This window comes from Aquarana catesbeiana, linkage group LG04 (assembly GCF_042186555.1).
Source record: "Aquarana catesbeiana isolate 2022-GZ linkage group LG04, ASM4218655v1, whole genome shotgun sequence".
NCBI classification, from domain to species: Eukaryota; Metazoa; Chordata; class Amphibia; order Anura; family Ranidae; genus Aquarana; species Aquarana catesbeiana.
In genome coordinates this window covers 289387718-289403525 of record NC_133327.1, presented here as the reverse complement: position 1 = coordinate 289403525, position 15808 = coordinate 289387718, and the positions used below count along the sequence as shown (strand labels likewise).

Sequence of the window (15808 nt, the reverse complement as noted above, 5' to 3'; positions counted from 1 at the left end):
TTTTTGTTTGGTTTCTCTCTTTTTAGGTGATCGTGATATTGTTGGTCGAGATCCTTTCACATCAGAAAGTGCCCAGATCCTGATCGGGGAGATCATGGGGTGTAATTTACAATTGGAAAACCTCAAGGAAAACATCAATGATGTTATTCAAAAAAATAATAACATCATTGATGTTTTGGGGCGAATTTAAAACCCCACATAATCACTTTCTTTTTTTGTGTGCTACAATCTGAAAAATTTTTTAGCGATGTTTCGAAAAGCCAAATTTGGAGGATGGACACAGTGTGCCAAGCTGCCATCACGGGAGATCAATGGACGCGTTTTGGGGGTGCAACCTCTTCCTCAATAATAAAGTAGCGGTGAGGAAGGGGTTGCTCCCCCAAAACACATCCCTTGATCCCCCGTGATGGCAGCTAGCACATGTTGACATTCGTAAATTGGTGTGCATCTTCCAAATTTGGCTTTTCAAGGGGCGACTTCACCCCATCTAAACGCAATATCAAACACAGTTCCTAAATACTCATGTCTGACATTGCCTTCAAGTTTTACCAAATGTGAACTTTGTAAGTTCAATTTTTTTGTCTTTCTTGTTGGTTTTACACATGCCTGTTTTATCGTAAATGGACATTTCTATTTTTGATAATGCCACCCCAAAAATTGTTATACAACAAACATATTGGTTTGTTTTAAAAACCTTTTCTAAATGCACATGTTGTTTGTGCAGGTATTAAAAAGTTTGTTAATCAAGAATGTGTGGATTATTGTCTCAACGCTACAACACTTTTGTGGTGATGTAATTGCTGTTTTCTGTGAAAATGGGGGTTATTTCCTAAGGGCAAATCCTCTTTGCACTACAAGTGCAGTTTCAGTGCAGTTTCAAGTGCACTTGTAGTGCAAAGTGTCTACGCCTTTAGTAAAAAACACCCAACAGTGCTTTGTATAAAAGGTTACACAATCACGCCATTTTCAGGACTCCCCACATTGCTGTCAGGGTCAGCTAAAACAAACACAAGCAGTAAATGTCACCAAAGATTAGCTTTTTTTTTTTTATTTGATAAATGCTTCACAAATTGTCTGGCATATTGATGGCCCCCCTACCCGCAAAGAACTCAAGGTATCTTAACCGGACATCACGGGCACTCAGGGAGGGGAAGCCAGGACGGCCACTTTCAAGCGCCGTCAGGGTTGTATCATGTAGAATTCCGGCCTCAGGCCCAACTGAGCCAGCATAGTTGGCAGAATGTTGACGTAAAAGTTATGTAGAACACAGCACGCCAGGATTATATGATTCAGTTTATACTCCACCATATGGATGGGTGTCAGAAATAGGCGGAACCGGCTGGCCATGATTCCAAATGTGTTCTCCACCACTCTTCTGGCTCTGGCCAGCCAGTAATTAAAAACCCTCTGTTCCGGGGTGAGGGTCCTCATCGGGAATGGCCGCATAAGATGGTCCCCCAGCGCAAATGCTTCATCCGCAACGAAGACGAATGGGAGTCCTTCCACATTGTCCTCTGGAGGTGGCAAGTCCAAGCTGCCATTCTGGAGACGCCTGTAGAACTCCGTCTGGGCGATGACTCCACCATCGGACATCCGGCCATTCTTCCCCATGTCCACATGCAAGAAGTCATAATTAGCCGACACCACCGCCAACATCACAATACTATTGAACCCCCTTATAGTTGAAATAGTACGACCCCGAGTTGGGTGGTGGGACAATGTGGACGTGTTTCCCATCAATTGCCCCTCCGCAGTTAGGAAAGTCCCACCGCTGGGCAAAGTGGGAGGCCACAGTCTGCCATTCCTGTGGCGTGGAAGGAAACTGTTGAGGAAAACAAAAATCAATTAGTATTTTTGCACATAAACATGGCAAGCAGATTAGACACAAACATTCTTGGCCAACCTCCAGATAGCATTTATTAAGGGGAATTTAACAACACCAAAGTATAAGGTACACCTATCATATTCCCCCTCCCCCCTCTCATGGGCCATTTCTAACATTATAGGGGGGGGATCTTGGACAGGTAACCCTCTCCACTTCATTGAGAGATGAATGCCTAAATACAGGGTATTACTTGGAACAGCCCCTCCTTAGTTACACTATTGTCATAATACAAAGATATAAATACACACTGTACACATTTAAGCACATTTGGACATTCTGCTATTACCTGTCAAGATAATAATAGGATACAAAAACTTTAAACAGTACCATTTGAAAGTATACAGGCAGGCCCTTGCACTACATGCTTTGGGTAATTCATCCATACATCTGACCACAAAAGAGATGGGTATAGTGTGTATGGGTTTGGCAAAGTCAGCAGATAGATGATTGAGGATAGATAGAGAATTGGTATCAGCTGACTTAGCAGCAGTTGGGGGAGGGAGGGTTACTAAAAATGATTTGGGGACACCACAAAAAAAAAGCCTCTGGCACTCTGCCAGAATTTAAAGCACAAATCACATTTCTAAACATTTTAGGGGTTGTTTGGGGTAAAGCACTACTATGGAGCTGACAAAATACATTGTTAAGTGACTACATGAGGTGAATATAGGGACAGGAGAGCATGCTGGGGAGGTTATTGAAGGCAAATATGTATGAAGGACTAAAAAATAAATTACAGAAAAATCCAGCATGCATGAGGACAAAGGGGACATTCACAGCATAATACAATCATGGTAATTAGGGAATGAGGAAAGAAATACAATATATTATCAAACATTCAATACAATAAAATTTGATATTAAAGGATAAAAATCTTACCTTCATATACTCCTTCTGCAGGACCTGGATGATGGCAGAACAGGTCTCTGGGATAATGATCCCCAGAGCCTGGGGGGAGATGCCTGTCGAGAACTTGAGGTCCTGCAGGCTTCTCCCTGTCGCCAAGTACCGCAGGGTAGCGACGAGCCTCTGCTCCGGAGTGATGGCTTGCCTCATGCAGGTATCCTGCCTGCTGATATAGGGGGTCAGCGAAGCCAGCAGACGGTGAAACACGGGGTCCGTCATCCTGAGAAAGTTCCTGAAATCATCAGGATTATTCTCACGGATCTCACGGAGCAAAGGCATATGAGAAAACTGGTCACGCTGAAGCAACCAATTCTTGGTCCATGAACTCCTCCCCACCCTGTTCATGGACTGGACTTGTGTCAAGGTCAGGACCACAACACCAAGCCCCCGCATAGCACGAACTCTACGAAAAGTACGTATACGCAACATGGCTAGAAAACGGTCGGCTGCTCAGAACGAAGTAACAGAACGCACTGAAGAACAGCAAGGCCTGTGAAGAGCGACCTGAAAAACAGTAACGAACGAACAAGAACACAATGACAAGTCACGCGTAGCTTGCTTGCACGCACTGAAGAGCAGATACAAACCCACAAGCACAAACTGAACCGCAGAAAGCGATCTGAAAGCCACGAGTCTGAAAAAGCGCGAATCGTCTCTCACCAAACTTTTACTAACACGAGATTAGCAAAAGGAGCCCAAAGGGTGCCACGCTTGGTTCTGAACTGGCCTTTTCTAGTCTCGTCGTACGTGGTTGACGTCACCGCGTTGTTGGCGATCGGAAATTCTGACAACTTTGTGCGACCGTGTGTACGCAAAACAAGTTTGAGCCAACATCCGTCGGAAAAAATCCTAGGATTTTGTTGTCGGAATGTCCAAAGTCCGACCGTGTGTACGGGGCATAAGAGTTAATATGGGAAAAACTTTTCTCCTTTCCACTGATGTTTTATCACCAATCCTTGTTTCACAAAAAAAACCAAATTTTCAAAAAACATTTGTCATTGGGACAAAAAGTGAGGTGAAATCTTCTGAAGAGGAGCACAGAGAGCAAAACAAATGTCACAGGGGTGATAACCCTCCCTAGGTTTTCCAAAAAGCTTAAAATAGATTTTTTGGCTGGAGCTAAACACGTTAAAAATGTACCAGTTCAAAATTACAAACCGATTCTACTCAACAACAAACCTACAGTCCCTGTCTTGTTTGCACCGCCTGTATACTGCTGTTCAGAGTATATAGGGCCTGAGGGCCCCACACCTTTCCTTTTTTAATTTGGGTGCGGGGTTCCCCTTAATATCCATACAAGACCCAAAGGGCCTGGTAATGGACTGGGGGGTACCCATGCCGTTTGTCTCACTGATTTTCATCCATTCATTGCCAGGACCCGACATTACATTAAAGCCGCAAGCAGTTTTAAATGACTTTTTTCCCTTAAAAATGACATTTTGTGCAGGGACTGTTCTAAGCACGGGAAACACGCGCCACTTTACAGGCATACTATAGACACCCCCCAGGTACAATATTTAAAGGAATATTTCACTTTTTTTTTTTTTTACTTTAAGCATCATTAAAATCACTGCTCCCAAAAAAAAGGCTGTTTTTAAATGTTTTTTTTGCATTGATACATGTCCCCTGGGGCAGGACCCGGGTCCCCAAACCCTTTTTAGGACAATACCATGCAAATTAGCCTTTAAAATGAGCACTTTTGATTTTGAACGTTCGAGTCCCATAGACGTCAATGGGGTTCTAACGTTCGTGCAAATTTTCGGTTTTCCGTTTGCAGGTTCTGGGGCGAACCAGGGGGTGTTCGGCTCATCCCTAATAGGGACCACAGAGTCCTAATTACTTTTATATGCAGTCAGGTGCTTAGTAAACCTGTTTCACTTTCACTTTGGAACTACCTAGCACTTAGCGTTTGAGCACATTCCTCACTTCTATTAGGTAAATTTTTATTTCTCACTCCTCACCATTATTATATTGTATATATTCTTTTTCTTCAGCACTTGTTTTTAACATGTTTTATATTCCCAATATCTTTGGGCTCACCACCATACTGTTTCTCACAGCTCCACATATAATACTCATCACCACATTATACCCATTTGTCATTTCACTTTTTAATTCATCAATCACCCCATCAATCCTTTTACATTTATTTCAAGACCTCACCCATTCATTTACCTTTGAATAACTATATTTGATTCTGTATAGAAATTATTGTTTTCGCCCTAAATATTTAAATAATTCATTGGCATATATACGAACACTTCATAACAAATATTTTACACTAGACACCCAATATAAAACAGCATTGTAGGTATTATGCGCCACCAGCATTTATAATATACTGGGACTTGAGTTTTTTACTCCTTCTCATAATTAGGCTCTTTCAGCGCTATTCTTTTTGATTTCTTATCATATAGACAAAACATACGCAATATATTAATTACTTCCATTGTGATGACTTTGAAGTGCCCATGGCCCCCACTCTCCTCTCCTTTTGGAGTGCCCAATAACCTGTGACCACTTGTAAGCCCTGCGGCCCAGGAAACCCCTTACAGGGTTGAGGTGGGGGTGGCTCCCCAGCAGTCTTCAAGACCAGATCTCATGTGTGTTTGTTTTAATACGAAGTCTCTGGATAAGCAAGCTTTTTTTGATGAAGAGGGTAAATATGGAGCAATTACCATTTTACCTTTACATATGAAACATGCATAAATGATCACTATTGTACATTATACTTCACACCATTAACAACTGTCTTTTGATGTAATTGTACAAACACAAGAATCCCCTGAAGAAGACCGTAAATATATAGGTCGAAATGCATTGGGGCTTTGTTCCGAACATCGGACAGTAGGGGCTTTGTTCCGAACATCGGACAGTACAACCACATTTTATTGATTGTAGGTTGATAAATTAGATAAATTCATTTCTCTCTCTACCCCAATGGTATTGCCATTATTTTGTTTCCCCCTTTCACAACCTACCAGTCTCATATTGTACATACCCAGAGCTCATGTTTTAACCTTTGTGTGCATATTGTTTATTTGTTTTCTCCATTTTTGATAATAAAATAATTTATATATTTTTTACATACATTTTCGTTGACTCATAATTGCTGCTAAAAAACCCCACAAGGAATTTTTTCTTTCTTTTTACAATAAGTTGTTATTCGGGGTGTGCAGCTTTTCAGATTGTATATGTGTCACATTATGCATAAGTAACAGTCTCACAGACAATGCACATAGAGCCAAATCTGAGGACATATGTAATCACAAAAAGGGACAAACCGATACGACCAACAGTTCCAGGGGCAAACTCTTGGCTGCCAATATGGAGAACATCACAAGTGTATGTGCATCAGAACATAAACAGAACAGAGAAGTATTTGTATCATCTGTTGACAATTGTTGTCCATTGTGCTCAAGCTGTGTATAAACACAGCATTATGGATAGTGATTGCTGGCAGAATGTCTTTTTTTTTTCACTTTTTTCACACCAAATATGCAAGCTTGTATTCCCATAGCAATGGAGTGGTGAGTGTGCAGCACCCCTGTTTTATGGATACTAGACTAGCCTACACTTCCTTTAGCATTATTGAGGTGATTTTAAGAGGGGTTCTCTAAAAAATAGGAGTTCCCCCTCTCAAACAAATGGTCAATGCTAACGGGTTTCCAGGTGGGGATAATAGCAATTAAGGGAAGATTTAAATACCACCTAAACTCCACCTGCCCCCTCTGTGGTGGGAAAGTAGGTGGTTGGCCCCTCTCTAGTGAACCTGCTTAACAATGTAAAGGTAAAAACATGTATCTGAATAAAAAAAACGCAAGTCCTTTATTTATTTTTGGCTAATATTTTTACCTTTACAAGGTCCAGTGATGATGATGTCCTGTGGCATCCGATCCAGTGCTGGCAAGTCAGATGAAGGAGGACCAAAGTCCTCCTTCCTCTTTGTTTAAACTCCCATTTGACTACTGCCAAATTTCCCATACTGGATGAGTTATATGTACCCAGGAAGTTCTGGGAATGATGATCCCTGTGATGTCTTTACCTATGCCACATGAATGTATAGTAGATGATCTGATCATTTTACTTACATATAATGTTTACACATTAAAATATGTTAATCTGCATTTCAAAGATACTTATTTATTGTAATTAAAAATATGTTATGACTATCCTATATATACTAGTCTGTAATCATTAATATAGAAAAAAGAATGATCACATTAGCTAAACCCACATGCGATCTTCTAAATATAATACTTGCTATGAAAGTTTAAATGGTGTTTGCATTAGTTTACTAATGCAAAACAAAAGGTATGACTGAGACAAAATATTCTCATTTAGGAAGTCTGTTAATTTTTTATTTTATTTTTTATTCCAAATTTACTCTGTTGCTTTGAAAGTGTTGTTTGGTTGCCTGGGTAGACAGTTTGAGCTTTATAATTAAAAAAGTAATTGAGCCAGACATTACATCCATTTTGTATGCAACCTTTTCCTACCTTGGCAAGTGTTACACTGATTGCCCGTATTTCTTTATTAATTCTTCAGGTAACACAACATTAATTGTATGTAACATTTTCATTCAAGGGCTTTTGCTAACACTCTTTTTATTATTCATTAATCCACGCCTCTTTGTGTAGTGTACTAATTAAAAATTAAATATGCAAAACCTTTTAATTATTTTAAGATGCAATGAGAATAATGAAAAATGGTCACTCTGCGACTTTCTATAATTGCATTTGACACTTTGTATAATTATGAATTAATTTACTTGCCTGTTTTAATTGCTGCTTGCCTCGCTTTTGTACGCCTGATTTTGCATTATGCTGTAAAAGACTAGTCATTTTTTAATGTGCTGGTGTTTCAAGCAGATTATAGTGACTGTGCCACTTATACATCTACATTAATTGGTAAGTATTAATGACCGGAGTCAATAAATCAAGCAAATGGGAATATAATATATTGAGAATGAACAAGAAACATGTCTTTCAGTGTGTTCTATCAATCAAAACCACAGACACTAACTACAACATTTAACAACATAGCTTAGTTGAATTAATCGAATGAAGTACAGTATATGTCTAGTGGGAGTATGCCGATGCAGTGTGTGGAATGTGCTTAAAAAGGTCACATTTAAATTAGGTGTATATAAAGGGAAAAAACAATATGCAGGCAAAAGTAAATGCCATCTTTGCTTGCTTTGAAGCTTAAGAACGGCTTTTAAATATCCAAGATTATTTTTAGTATACATTTAACAAACATTATGATAAAGGTAAATAAAGCATTGAAGGAAAAACCAAGCCAAACACAAGCTACCATTTTCTGGCTTCCAGGTAGCATAGTAATTTCAGAACAGTAAATTTTTAATCAAAATAAAGCAGAGTAGACTTCATTGCCCCAGACCTGTTATGTAGTCTGAAATTTACAAAATGTCAGCATCCATCTGACACTTATTACATCGCTATTTTATGCTGTGTAAAGTAATTGTCTTATTATGCCTATTTTGTTGAAGGTCAGACTTCTGGTTTCCAATTCACACTTTTGAAAAAAATTGTAAAGCCTAGAATTAGCTAATGGAATTGCAAAAGTTCAACTGCAATTCCAAAGAAACACATGGGTTGATATCACATATTGAGAAACACTGGAATAAGATATGTATTTAGGCATTTATTTTCACAAGTTTTCACTTAATAACCCTTTTACTTTACTATACGTTATGTGACTGTAACTCATGACTGTTGGATACCAGATGTTATTCTAACCATAACTATACCCCCCTTTGTTCTTAATCCCTTATAAATTAAGACCACACCATTCAATGGGGTATAAAAGGCCGTAGCAGCCTACTTTATTTATATAAAAATACTTTTATTCAAAAATAACTATGGAAAAAATATCCATAATAAACAAAAACAAATAACGTACGGAAAAAAGAGAGCGTTGGTCTGGGCAATAAAATCTTGACACTCAAACCGATGGCCATCACCAAAAAATATGGCACTGCAGTCCATCTCAAATATATCCAAAATTAGGCCTCAAGCCGACAAGCTGGCTCAGAGACTGCCAGTGACCGCAGTGCCCCCATATCACTTCCCGGCTAACCTCCGTTAGCCGGGAACCAGCATCTGGACCCATACAACGTCAGGTCCCACTCTTACTTGCCATCTTCCTTCCCTTGCGCAGACCAACGCCCGCCACTGCCACGACATCTCTGCATCTCACACCTGTAAAAACAGTTAAACAACCACCACGCACAATTGTAAAACACAACAACCTTAGGGAGGGTGGGCGGGAACTTTCCACAACTTTCTGCTTGTACCTCCCAGGGCGGGCCTACTATTTATCAGTCCCCTCCCTGTGTTATCCTCCCCCTCGGCACCTTGTCTCCACCCTCTCATTTATTAACCCTGTTACCTCCGTCATGTGCGCCTTGCACATACCTCTTTTTATTCGGCTGCTCCAGGCTTTTCTTGACTGTTGGATACCAGATGTTATTCTAACCATAACTATACCCCCCTTTGTTCTTAATCCCTTATAAATTAAGACCACACCATTCAATGGGGTATAAAAGGCCGTAGCAGCCTACTTTATTTATATAAAAATACTTTTATTCAAAAATAACTATGGAAAAAATATCCATAATAAACAAAAACAAATAACGTACGGAAAAAAGAGAGCGTTGGTCTGGGCAATAAAATCTTGACACTCAAACCGATGGCCATCACCAAAAAATATGGCACTGCAGTCCATCTCAAATATATCCAAAATTAGGCCTCAAGCCGACAAGCTGGCTCAGAGACTGCCAGTGACCGCAGTGCCCCCATATCACTTCCCGGCTAACCTCCGTTAGCCGGGAACCAGCATCTGGACCCATACAACGTCAGGTCCCACTCTTACTTGCCATCTTCCTTCCCTTGCGCAGACCAACGCCCGCCACAGCACCCTAAGAGTAAAACCTTACTCGCGGGTGCCCTCCCAAACCCGAAGAGCTCGCTGAATCCCATCCTGCAATCCCAAGTTCCACAAATCAATTCCCACCTCATTGAGATGGACGCCGTCAGCCCTCAAGTACCTCCAGGTCTCAAATTCCAACTCCATATGCCTTATAGCCAAACCCCCATTATTAACTACAAATTTGCTCACTTCCCGGTTAATCTTCCTCCTGGCCCTGTTAACGCCTGCCACCGACCTGGCCATCCTCCAAGATCTACGAGCCACCATATCTGACCACACGATAATGGTATGGGGAAAATCCACCATCAATCGCCGCACATCACATTTGATGTCCCGCGTGATATCCACCATGGAACGCACTCCTAGGTCATTACCCCCCGCATGAATCACCAAGATGTCCGGTGGTCTATCTCGCTGGGAGTGGCGCTGCACTTCTGGCACTAATCTGCCCCATAACATGCCCGGTATACCCAACCATTTTATGCATACTTCTCTCCTGTTAAACCCCAACTGCCTGCCCTCATGTCGAGCATCCCCCCTTCTTGCCCCCCAACACACATAAGAATGGCCCATAATCCAGACCAATCTTGACACCGGACCTGAAAGTAGAAGAAGACAAGAAAAACAAACCACTAACAATTTAGTGATGAAAACCACTAACGACTATAACTGAAACATAAACGACATCAACTTGCTTGCAAAATTTCTCTTCCTCTTCTTTAAGTTATTTATTTATTTATTTATTTTATTATTTTTATTTTTATTTTTTATTTTTTTTTTTTTTTTTTTTTTTTTTTTTTTATATTCCTACCACTAAATGAGGACGTACATAAGATTGGAACCTGTTGGATTCCCACCTCCCAATACGTTTGACCGACTCCACATCGAGACCATGCTTGGATGCCTCTGTAGCAGCCCCAATCCTGAACGAATGGGAAGAAAATTCCCTTTCTTCCAAGCCTACCCCCTTCAAACATCTTCGAAAAATTACTACAAACTGAAACCTGGATAACCAACTACCATCCCGATGCACTAACAAGGAACCCTTGAAATCTGGACGCACCGCTAAGAATTCCCTGACCGTGGCCACCGGACACAAGGTGGAACCATGAACCGGAAAAACTTGTGCCACCATACCTTTTCCTACCTGATCCGTTTTTGACCTCTTGAAATACACCTGTAACATTTCCTTATCCAACTTCACATCCTGGCACCCCAAACCCCCTTCTACCTTTTTTGAAGGGCTGACCAGTTCCCCTATCCTGAATGCCCCAAAGAACGCTAATACAAAGGCCACCTTAAACAACAAAACTTCGTATTCAGATGAACACACCACTTTCAAGTGATCAACAACACCCCCCAAAATTTCGAAAGTAACCGGTCTCCTGGAGTCCCGTTTCACCACAGACCTCCTGTAGCCCTTCAGCGCTTGTCTCACTCGAAAGTCTTTTGTTACGTCTGGCTGTCCCTGTAACTTGAACAGGAAAGCCAAACCTGCCAAGTTCGCACTAATCACAGATGCCGACCTACCTTCCTCCATTTTCCTAATGATAAAATATAACAGCAACAAATTCACTTCCTGCCCGAACGGTTCCTCCCCAATCCCTTCTACAAAACCCATCCACTCCTTCCATACCTTTTGGTATGTTGACCATGTGCCCCCACTTACCGACCGCTCAATCCATCCTGCGGCGACTCTGACGCTATGTCCCACATCCACTCGGGACAAGGCACCCCGCGTTGCTCCGCCTCCGGCGCCAACTCTCGGAACCTGTCCCACTGGAATCGAGACAACGCGTCAGCTATCACATTTTCCACCCCCGGTAAGTGAACGGCATGAATGAAAATATTCAACTGTAAACATCTTAACACTAAATGCTGTAACAACCTAATCACTGGCGGAGAGGACGCCGTGATTCTATTAATCACTTGCACTACCCCTAGGTTATCGCCATGGAAACGCACCTTCCGATCCCTGAAAGATGCTCCCCATAATTCCACTGCCAGCACCACTGGAAACAGTTCCAGCAGCACTAAGTTCTTCGTGAACCCTCCTTCAACCCAAGATCGTGGCCAAGGACCAGCACTCCACTGTCCCTGAAAAAACGCACCAAAGCCAGTGGCACCCGCCGCATCGGTAAAGAGCTCCAAGTCAAAATTGCTGACTGGGCCCGACATCCACATTGCCCTGCCATTAAATGACTCCAAAAAGGTATGCCATACCCTTAGATCTTCCCTGTGCGTTTTTTTGATCCTAACGAAATGCCTTGGTGATTGTATGCCACTTGTGCTGGCCGCAAGCCTGCGGCTAAACACTCTCCCCATCGGTAGTATCCGGCACGCAAAATTAAGTTTTCCCAACACAGACTGCAACACACGCAACTGAACTTTTTGTAAACCTATTAAACCTGCAACCTCTTTTTTCAAATCCTCCAACTTGTCATCGGGCAGCCTGCATTCCATTGCCTCCGAATCCAAGATTATGCCCAGAAATTTGATGACCGTGCAAGGTCCCTCTGTCTTGTCCGCTGCCAATGGAATGCCGAATCTGTCAGTGATATGTTCCAACGTTGCCATGAGCACCGCGCAGATTCTGGATGCAGCCGGGCCGATACAAAGGAAATCGTCCAAGTAGTGAATTACTGAATTCACCCCTGACACATCCCTTACCACCCATTCTACGAACGAACTAAATTGTTCGAATAACGCGCATGACACTGAGCAGCCCATTGGCAAACACTTGTCTACATAGAATTCCCCATTCCAATGGCAGCCCAGCAGTCGAAAACTTTCTGGGTGAACCGGCAGCAGGCGAAAAGCCGATTCCACATCTGCCTTTGCCATCAAGGCCCCCTTACCATAATGCCGTACCCATCCTACTGCCGCATCAAAAGACGTATACGTAACCGAGCACTCCTCCTGGCCAATAGCGTCGTTCACCGACCCACCCTTAGGGAACGATAAGTGGTGAATTAGCCTAAATTTGTTGGGTTCCTTCTTGGGCACAACCCCCAATGGAGATACGACCAGATCTGCCAGAGGTGCCTCGGGAAAAGGGCCGCCCATTCTACCCATTGCAACCTCCTTCTTCAGCTTCTCTGAAACCACCTCCGGATGTTGCAATGCAGAACGTAAATTTTTAGGCACAGGAGGAATAACCGATAACGTACATGGGATCTTAAAGCCTAACGAAAAACCTTCCTCCAACAGGACTGCCGCTCTTCTATCCGGATACCTACCTAGAAACGGCCGCATCCTTTCCACTTTCACCGGAGTCCTCCCTTTTGTTTCCAGCGTCACCTGTTCGTCCCTTATTTTGCTTAAAGCATCTTGACGCTGGATGCGTTCCCCCACAGCCTGTACACTCGTGTTTGTACTTACACGTGGCCCCAAACTTGCAGGCCCCTGTGTTGTACTGCCAGCAGATCCCTTTCTTATTTCCTGCCGAGTGTCCCTGGGCTGAAGGTCCACCGGCTCCCCCCTGAAAAAACTGGTTAGGAGCCCTCGCCGTTGTCATCAGGCGCATCCACAGGCTGATGTCCTTGTGGTCCCAACGAAGCTCCGGACGCACCGCTCTCCTCTGCCTGAACTGTTCGTCGTACCGGAGCCACGCTGTGCCACCGTATACCCTGTATGCTTCCCCTATCGCATCCTGATAGCAAAATAACGCGGAACAGTGTTCCGGCTGCTTCTCCCCGATCACACTCGCCATGATAGCAAATGCCTGCAACCAATTCGTAAATGTCCTGGGTATTAAACGATATCTCCTCTTCTCCTCGTCGTCTTTCTTGGAACTATCGGGTTTAACCCTATCCAAGTTAAACTTCTCCAGGGGCAATAATGAAAAAATTTCTACGTACTCACCCTTCCACAGCTTTTCTCGAACCTCCTGCTTCAGGTGAGCTCCTAATGGCCCCTCAAAACACACATATATTTCACACCGTGCTGCGTCCCCCAATCTAGTTATATCCTGCCTACCCGCGACTTCCTTAGCCGCCACAGCATTGTCCGTCCCCTGCTTATCACCGCTCGCCACTGCCTCCAGCACCGCAGGCGGTGCAGCCACCGCTGGCAAATCTACTGTTACCTCTGCGCTCCCAGTTGTCGGGACCCACGCCGCCGCCGGTACCGGAGCCGGCCGTTCTGCCGCCTCAAACTTCTGAACCAACTCCTTGATGCCCGCCAAAAACCCTAATAAACCTGAAACCCCCCCAGCAGGCCCAGCGCTCGCTTCACTAGCACTTGGCCCCCCGACAGTAACCCCTGTCCCTGCCATGCCGTCACTACCTATAGTATGCCCTGCTGTAATAGACTTACCGGGCTGCACAGGAACCGTCCCATCAGCCGATCTTCCTCCCGCTGCTGCTGTTGCTGCTCTCCTGGAAGGGGGGTGCGCCTCCTCTTCCGATCCGGATCCTCCTCTTCAGATGAGGGCCCGCTAGGCCTGCCCACCAGGGCTGCCGCCGCCGCCTCCATGTTTCCCCTCCTCTGCGCATGGACCGTACCGCCCGACTTCCGGACAGCCTTCCCAGGACCGGTGTGGGAAACCGCAGTCCTGCCGGCCTCCGCTCTCCTGCTCACCATGCCCGATCGGCCTCCCTCTCTACTCTTCTGGTCCCCTGCCGCCGATGTGGATGGCCTGGGTACCCTCGCTCTTGTCCTGGCCTGTGTTCCTGCTGGGCCGCCCGCCATGTTCCTGGGGGCGGGGCTTGCGCTCCTAGCCGCTTCTCTCCACCTAGGCCTAAGCTCCGGTCTCTCCTCTTCCCGCCCCGCATTCCGGTCCGCTGCGGCCGCAGCACCGCAGCTTCCTTCTCCCCCAGCCGCTCTTTTTGACGGTGGGCCCGCCGGGAGCCCCGCACCGGGGCTACCCCGCTGCCGCTGTGATGTCCCTGGATGCTCTGGGGAGAAACGTTCCGGCGGCCTAGAGCGGCGCGCTCTGTTACCGGTTCTCCCACTATCCACCGGTAGCCGCTCTTCTCCTGCCAGCGCTGCACCGACCGCTGCCTGGAGCCACGCTGTGCCCCGAACCGCCGCTTCTTCCCTCAGCTGGGCCATGATCCGCTCCACCTCTGCCATGCTGCCTCTAAACTTTCCACAACTTTCTGCTTGTACCTCCCAGGGCGGGCCTACTATTTATCAGTCCCCTCCCTGTGTTATCCTCCCCCTCGGCACCTTGTCTCCACCCTCTCATTTATTAACCCTGTTACCTCCGTCATGTGCGCCTTGCACATACCTCTTTTTATTCGGCTGCTCCAGGCTTTTCTATACATAAAATGTGTAGGCTTGGTTAAGAGGTTAGATTGTTTATTGGCAAGAGGTTATAATGGAAAAGATGTGTGACTTGTGCAAATTTGAGCAAAAAATTATTATTAGTGCATAGTTGGTGGATCCAGTGGGGTTAATATTTTTAAAGGAAAAATATGTTGTTTATTTTACAAGGTAATTTGCAGTTTGTAATGGAACTGTCTCTAGAACTTAGTGAATATGGTGTAATTTCACTTTGAAAAGAATGCCCAAACACGTGCAGGGAAAATTTAAAAAAGCAAATTTTTTTTCCTACGCGGGTCAGCAGAGCCTTGCTTCATTCACTAAGCTATGGGGAAAATGCTCTTGCAAAGTGCAACTTCACTTGCAAAGTAACCAGACTATTTCCCTTCAGTAAATCAACCCCAATGACTGCTAAGCTCCTGGGATGTGCAGTTACTGTAGTCCAGGATCTCCAAACTACGGCCCTCCAGCTGTTGTGGAACTACACATCCCATGAGGCATTGTACAACTCTAACATTCACAGATATGACTAGGCATGATGGGAATTGCAGTTCCTGAACAACTGGGGGACCATAGTTTGAAGATCCCTGCTATAGTTTGATTTAAAACACTTTGTTAGTGGGGAAGGGCAGATGAGAATGGTATTAACAAAACTTCAACACACAAGAATCGATTCAAAAGTTAAATTACGACAAAATGCTGTAAAATACTGCATGCGGTAAATCATTAGTGAAAGTTCAATTCACTAAGAATTTAGCGTTAAATAACGAATGCTGTATTTTTTTCAATTACTCA

At 44.0% G+C, this 15808-nt stretch overlaps 1 protein-coding gene across 1 annotated transcript in view; it reads right to left on the bottom strand.

Annotated features, from left to right (window-relative positions):
• The window catches only part of LOC141141236 (uncharacterized), a 119552-nt gene that overhangs the window by 46046 nt on the left and 57698 nt on the right, over positions 1–15808 (bottom strand). The gene's annotated exons all lie outside the window — the stretch shown is intronic.